The sequence below is a fragment of the Eriocheir sinensis genome, unplaced genomic scaffold (assembly GCF_024679095.1).
Source record: "Eriocheir sinensis breed Jianghai 21 unplaced genomic scaffold, ASM2467909v1 Scaffold1235, whole genome shotgun sequence".
NCBI classification, from domain to species: Eukaryota; Metazoa; Arthropoda; class Malacostraca; order Decapoda; family Varunidae; genus Eriocheir; species Eriocheir sinensis.
Genome location: NW_026110558.1, coordinates 81,766 through 89,694, shown reverse-complemented (window position 1 = coordinate 89,694; position 7,929 = coordinate 81,766). Strand labels below are relative to the sequence as shown.

General features: G+C 46.1%; 1 long non-coding RNA gene across 1 annotated transcript; it reads left to right on the top strand.

Moving 5' to 3' along the window:
• The first annotated feature begins 2,438 nt into the window (after nucleotides 1–2,438).
• Nucleotides 2,439–5,684, top strand: LOC126989609 (uncharacterized). The gene is made up of 4 exons (XR_007743509.1): nucleotides 2,439–2,827; nucleotides 3,678–3,887; nucleotides 4,120–4,462; nucleotides 4,628–5,684. It is a non-coding gene; the product is annotated as an uncharacterized LOC126989609 (long non-coding RNA).
• The last annotated feature ends 2,245 nt before the right edge of the window (nucleotides 5,685–7,929 follow it).

Here is a 7,929-nt window from a genome sequence, read left to right as displayed (position 1 = left end):
GTGTGTGTGTGTGTGTGTGTGTGTGTGTGTTTCAACCAGTCTTTCTAATATGTGCCACCTTTCCCTCAACTTCCATCTACTTAAAGCATCTCTCAATCCCCTTTCCTCTTTCTAATCCTAGTTTCCCCTATTTCGATCCCCTCACAGCCTATCTCAACCTCCTCTTCATATTCCTTTGAGTTATCTTTCGACCACTTCAATCTCTTCACACCTTCTCTCAACCCACTCTTGATCTTCCTAATGTGCTATCTTTCCCCCACATCGATTTCCTCACAGCTTATCTCACCCACCTCCCTCTCTCCCCCTCCCAGCCACACGCCAACACCCCGACACACAGCCACCGGACAGGACAAGACAGGGAGCATTGCCGCCTCGCCGCCTGCGCAGAGACCCGGCTTTGGGGAGTCAGCTGATGAGATACGATCACTCTGGGATCACTCTGTGAGTTATCTCCATCTTGTGAGCATTAGGGAGAAAAAATGTTGAGTTGATAAAGTGTGAGAGCCTGGGACGTGTGAAGGAAGGAAGGTAAGGTAAGGTAAGGTAAGGTAAGGTAAGGTAGGGTAAGGTAAGGTAGAGAGGGGTAACGTAAGGTAAGGTAAGGTAAGGTAGGGTAATTTAAGGTAAAGTAAGATAAGGTAGGGCGTACAATTACTAAAGGTGTCAATCGTCTTCTCCTTAAGCCTGAAATTATATTGATAATAATGATACCGAAAGATGATTATAAAACGAATAATAATAAAAAAATAAGAGAAAAATAATGAAAACAGATCAACGACAATAAAACAATAACAAAAAATAAAAGGGGAAGGATGACAAACAGAACAGGAGCAGAAGGAAAACCAGACTTACGAGGACAAGAAGGAAAAATACTACTAACATGAGGAAGACAAACAAAAACCAAATAAAAGCAATAAGAAGAGAAGAGGGACGGGAAGAACGAGCAGGAGGAGGAGGAGGAGGAGGAGGAGGAACAGGAGGAGATGGAGAAGGAAAAAAAAAAAGAGGAGCAACAGGAGGAAAATAAAAATAAAGGGACAAACATGAGAAGGAAAAGGAATAGGAGAAGAAGAAGAATGACGAGGAGGAAGAGGAGAGAAGAAGCAGGAGGAGAGGAGGGAAGGAAGAAGAGGAGGAGGAGAGGCAGGAGGAAAAAGAACAAGAACAAACAGGAGGAGAAGGAGAATGACGAGGAGGAGGAGGAGGAGGAGGAAGAGCAAGGAGATGAAGGAGGAACAAGAAGAAGAGGAGGAGGAGGAAGAGCAAGATGAAGGAGGAACAAGAAGAAGAGGAAGAGCAAGGAGGAGTAGATGGTTCGGTGGGTTCGTGTGATTGTGAGTGATAGAGAGTGACAGAGAGAGAGAGAGAGAGAGAGAGAGAGAGAGAGAGAGAGAGAGAGAGAGAGAGAGAGAGAGAGAGAGAGAGAGAGAGAGAGAGAGAGAGAGAGAGAGAGAGAGAGAGAGAGAGAGAGAGAGAGAGAGAGAATGCTGTAGTGAGGTTACTGTACAGGTGTTATCCGGTGGCGGCACACACACACACACACACACACACACACACACACACACACACATACACACACACACACACCAATTATGCAATCGCCGTCACCACCACCACTTCTCGCGGCCTCCAATCCCCGTGCCGCCGCTGCCCCAAGACTCTCACTCTCCCATCACCCACCAGTACAGTGCCGCCCCGTGCCCTCAGGCGTCCAATCTCGCGTCACCACGGCATTTCCGCCCCCAAAATGACATCCTGTTGCTGTCTATCACCTTGAACGCTTTGCTTGCTTCCCGCTGGTCATCATTACCGTGAACAGCCCTCGTCACACTGTCATTACCTTTCGTACCTTAATGAGTAAACCTGCTGTGGTAAATCTCTACTTTCTGCACTAACGAGTAGCCCGCCAGCCAGCCAGTCTACCCGTGACGATAATTTCCACGTTACTGCCCCCTCCAGTTCTCCTTACCAATAGTTCTGCTTCCCCAAACATCTCCCTAACAGTCAACCATCTTAGGTCATGCGCCCTATAGCAACCCAGACCACCACACACGGGCCTCCCTCCAGTCCCTCACAAGCATCAGTCACCTGTTCCTTTATTTAAAACCCCCCCTCCTACCTGACCCCAACCCACCCACCGTGACCCCGACCACGGTACAGAGGGTTGGGTCGGTACTCTCTCTCCTCCTATACATCTTACGGTCCCTTTCTCCAACCCTCCTCTCCCTCCCTCCATTTGCCTTCCCTCTCCCCGATACGGACGTTCATTACCAAGGGCTCAGAGGCTTCACGGGATGGTTCAGCCTAAGCTACGGCAGGCCTCCCAAGTTCCCAAGCGGACAGTTCAGGCACTTGCTCATAACCACCACACGGACCTACGCCTGCTATGAAATTTGAACATGAGGAGGGCTCCCTCGTGCAAGCAAAGCATCTGTCCCTTTAATTGCCACACACCCCGCCCCCGCTCACCCCTAACATGCAACCCACAGTGACCCAGACCGCCACACGGGCCCACACCGACCATGAAATTTGAACACGAGGCGGGCGATCTCCTTGTAGTCCCTCACCTGCAAGCAATAGTCACCTGGCGGCGGATGCTCAAACGGCCGTATCTCAACATTTGGTCCTAAATCCGCCATTGTGGTCGCAAGTGCTGCCCCGTGCGATGTTCAAAAAACGTCCTAGGCGCCATCTTGTGACGTCAGGTCGCCCCTCAGCCTGACTGCTCGGGAGCGGGGCTAGATCCGACCAGTTTCCGTCCTAGCCCGTCGCCATTAAAGGAGTGTTTCCGCCTCATCCACATCTCCACCTCTATACACAATATAAGGTACGTGTTTGCACTCCTACTTACGTATAGCTTTACATTAAGGTGGCAAGAGTCACAGGAACGCCTTTTACGCATGATGTGTGGGTTAGTTGTGAGATTTAGTGTAGCTGATTTAGGCGGAGGCTTGGTTGGCATACATCAATATTTCTTATCCCATGCAGCTCTTATAGCCTCCATACATATGTATAGCTTTTTTTTAACGTGGCAAGGGTCACAGGAACGTCTCTCATGCATGATTTGTGCGTTAGTTGTGGAGATTTAAACGTAGCCGAAAAGGCTTTGGCTTGGATCAATATTTCTTATCCAATGAAGCTGTAACAGCCTCCATACATGTGTAGAGGTTTACTTTAACGTGGCATGGGTCACAGGAACGTCTCTCATGCATGATTTGTGCATTAGTTGTGGAAATTAAAGTGTAGCCAATAAGGCTTTGGCTCGGGTGGCTTTGATTAATATTGTTTATCCCATGAAGCTGTAATAGCCTCCATACATGTGTATAGGTTTACTTTAACGTGGCATGGTGACAGGGACGTCTTTCATGCATGATTTGTGTGTTAGTTATGGAGATTTGTAGCTAATAAGGCTTTGGCTCGGGGAGCTGTACTCATATTTTTTAAACATGTTTCTTTCTTTATTATTATTGTTATTTGCTTTACGTCCTCAATTTATTTTTAGATAACAGCAACATTGATATTTCTTTTCCTTTTAAGGGACATTTAATTAGCTTACCGTAACATTGATATTTCTTTACCTTTTAAGGGCCATTTAATTAGGTTACAATTATGTGTCTTAAATAATTACCGTATGTTCTAGTCCTGTCTAGTAATGTAGTTATTTTTGTGTTTCACAGATGGAGCTTGTTGCGGCATACATTTTCAATCGCAGACTGTGCAGGGAAAGGAGATATCGGGACCCACTCAACCCACTACATGTCAGTGATGAGCACCTGGTGCAGGTGTATAGATTTCCCCGTCAGGAAATCATCAGGCTCTGTGATGAGTTGCGCCCCCACCTGGAAAGGAGAACCAGGAGGGCACATGCACTCCCAACACACACCCAGGTTCTGGCTACACTAAGGTTTTTGCGAGTGGCAGCTTTCAAGGTGTTATTGGAAACGGTGTTGGAAATGGCCAATCAAGGGCCATTGATAAAGTAACTCGGGTACTTTGTGAAAAGGCCAGTCATGAGATAAAGATGTCAACCACAGCAATAGATATTAATAGAATTTTTAAGATAGTTTTCATGCATTTCATAATGATAAATAATGCATTAATGAATTTTCAACTTCACAGGAGACACTGCGTATCCTCTGGAGCCATTCCTGATGACCCCAGTTGCACGGCCGACAACACCTGGGGAGGAGCGCTACAACAAGTCATCACAGGACAAGATGCGTTGTCGAACGGACCTTTGGGATCCTCAAGTCAAGGTGCAGGTGCCTACATAAGTCAGGAGGAAGTTTGCAGTATGACCCCAAGAAGACTATGAAGATTGCGACTTCTTGTATGCTCCTGCACAACTACTGAGTGGATCGCTGCAGAAGAAGTAACAGTTCAGCCTGTGAGAAACAACAGACTGATTCCTGGTCAAGTTGTCAGGCAGGGATTTATTAGAAACTTCTTTTCCTGAGTATAGGTATGCATATATGTAGACCTTGCAGTTAGTAATAGATTACTTTCAAATGTGAATGTGCATAAGAACAAAACAAGAAGTCATAATGGCCACATGTTCGGCATTCTTGATCATAATTTATATGGCGATTATTATTAATATGTAATTAATATCAGCTTACACCTGCAGATTGCATATGGTGCACCGGTGGCCGAGTGGTCAGCGTGTGTACGTGGTGATCCAGAGGACTCTACTCCCACCGCAAGACGCTGAGAGTTTTCAACCATTGACAAGTGGCGGAGGGTTACCAACATGCTGCCCGGCAGATCTTCAGTCAACCCTAACTTCAGCGTCTTTGATCAAGAGGGGCACCACCTCCACACCACTCATTCTTATCACCTAGTTTGATACCCTACTTGTCCATCTCACATGGCCCATGTATCTCAGCATTCTGCACTCTTGGCTCCATGTCATCCTCTCCAACTTGTTGGTTCGTATAGCATAACCGGCCTCACATACATAGAAGTGTTCAATATACCTAGGCTATAATATTATATTTAAGGACTCTTATACGAGGTATCGCCCCAGACAGAGGTGTCGAAGTAAGTCTGTCTGATGGTAGGCTGGCTGACTGCTGTTGGGACCCAAGCCAGCATGCCCTGGGGGTTGTGTGCGGGAGGAGGAAAGAGGGAAAAGGACAAATGGTGTGTGTGTCATTATCAGGGGTAACCACGGTGGAGTGCAAACACTCGGTAGTTGTAGTCAAGGCTTAATTAAGTTGATGAGTGGTGTTAGACTGAATGAGCAGGTTTTTTACCACATGTTAGTGGGAACACTTGATAGGTTTTGTTTGTGTGTTGGTGCTACTTGTTTCTTGTGTTTACATGTTAGTTTATAATTAGACTGAGTTCTAAGTGTTATGAGCGACAATTTAGTCTTGTATGGCTGAATCCTGTCCCTTGACCCTTAATTCATCATCAGAATCTTTAAACAAATATATTTACCTTAAGTAATATTCTTAAAGTCACGCTGCCCATATTATTTGGCAGATGATAACCCTGTATGCGATAACGGTGCCTTATAAGACTTCGTAAATAAACTACTAATTTTACTCTCTGGTTTAAGTGATCAACAATTAATTCTACTTTGAGGTATAATTAACCAACATTATTAAGGAGTGCCCATGCCAGGCACGACATTAAGAATATTTTTCTGTTGACCAGCAGACTTACTATAGTCAAACCATTTCAAATAGTCTGTTGAGGCGTTGGCTTCTGCAGGTCCTTTCCTTCCCTCTGCTTTTCCACGCAGTCCCGATTACATATTTCCTCTGTTTCCTGTCCCCTCTTTCACAAACTGGGCACCTATAATGCACCCCTACTTGATATACATTTCTCAGCCCTGAGCATCTCTTTGTGGCACCACTTAACACTCCCTGTGCACAGGGCAGAGTTAGTAGCCATTTCTCTTCCACACCAACTACCTTCCTGTATATATGATTTCTCAGTAATTACTTATTTGTTGTGCTGTATTAGCTGTTACGTGCTACATCAAGCTGTAATATCTACCCAAGCTGCGGGTTAATCCAATAAAAAAAGTGAATGACTAAGTCATGTGTTATTATTCCCAAGCTCCATTGGCAATGGCGAGTACACATTATATAACTGAAGCATATTACACATTCATTGAACACAATTAAAACTAACTACCCTAATCAAATTAAATCTAACCTAACCTGATCTGACCTAATTGAACTAAATATAAGGTAACCTGGCCTTAATGCCTGCTCCCAAAATTAAATAAATGGAAATAAATATGATATCAATTTGCAAAATATACCTGAGGAACAAAAAGAGAAAGAATGACAAGAATTGAACTATGAAACAAGAATTGTTGGCTTCAAGATGACCTCAACTGACTAAGAATGACAATTAAAATCTACGCAATGTGACAGGTCAGAATTGAGTCTTGAAAATGATTTCTGATGATGAAGGATGACATGATCTACTGAATGACAACAATTGCCTGCTTTGAAAATTACCTCAGCTGAAATAATATTGCATGCATTTAACCTTTTTACATCCCTCTCCAACATCCTATTCCATTCGGTCACAACTGTTACCATAATCCCCTTTTCTCTCATATACATCACTCAAGTAGCATGTGCTCAATCATATCGTCACCCCCCCTTTCACCCATACATGAATGTCACACCTTTCTTCCCCCCATCAGGCACCCGTGCTCACACCTGCCTCTCCCTTGTCCATCGCCTCTTGCCTCTCCTGAGCACTGTCAAACCTCTTCCTTAGCTCCCTCATCTCACTCCTCAATGCACGTATTATGCATTCCTGAGCCTCTAACTTCCTCTCGTACCCACACACATAGCATACGTTGTTCACCTCTAACCCACACCTCTTTGCCGCGCCTGACAACTGCCCCAGTTCTAAACTCTTGACCGTCGTTATTTCCTGCACGGCAACCTCCTCTCCGGCCAATATTCACTAGTCTTCCCCATCTTAGCTTGGCTGTACGGACTTGAGGAAATACTGACTCGCGGTAGTTTTCGTCTCTGGCGCCGTTTTTTTGCAATAACCTTCCTTGATCCTGATTGGCTGTCTTTTTTGTTTCACTGATTTCCATTGGTTGCATCCACTTCAGCTGGTGAGCTGCCCGCCCTCTACCGCCTCACTCGTGAACCATAGGGCTGACCCTTAGCACGCCGCGGCGACCGCGCTGTGCATCGCTGCGGAGGACGGTCCTAGCGCGGAGCAAACTTGCGACGCGACCCGTGACTTACAACCGTCTCCGGGGATAAGTTACCACCACCTTTGAGCATCCGGCGCCTGTCCTGTTAATTAGCACGCCCCCCGCCCCCCCTCACCCCCTAACACATCCTGCCACACAATCACCGCTATTCTCACCTTTCAGGATCGCTGCAAACGCTGGAGCACAGGATAAAAGGTTAAAAATACACCGAAGAGTGACAGAGCCGTGTCGCCCGTACTCCGTGACTTCCCGTTCCAATGTGGACCAAAGCAAGCCTTAGTGACCCCTGACCAATCACCGACCATCTCCATCGTACCTAAACCAATCACAGATGAATAAAAGGACCCGGCAAGGGCGCAGGCGCACTAGGCGGCGGATGCTCAAACGGTCGTATCTCAACATTTGGTCCTAAATCCGCCATTGTGGTCGCAAGTGCTGCCCCGTGCGATGTTCAAAAAACGTCCTAGACGCCATCTTGTGCCCCTCAGCCTGACTGCTCGGGAGCGGGGCTAGATCCGACCAGTTTCCGTCCTAACCCGTCGCCATTGAAGAAGTGTTTCCGCCTCATCCACATCTCCACCTCTATACACAATATAAGGTACGTGTTTGAGCTCCTACCTTTGTATAGCTTTACATTAAGGTGGCAAGAGTCACATGAAGGACAATTACGATGATATGTGGGCTGGTTATGGAGAAATAAGGTAGGGCTCATGAGGCAGTGGTGT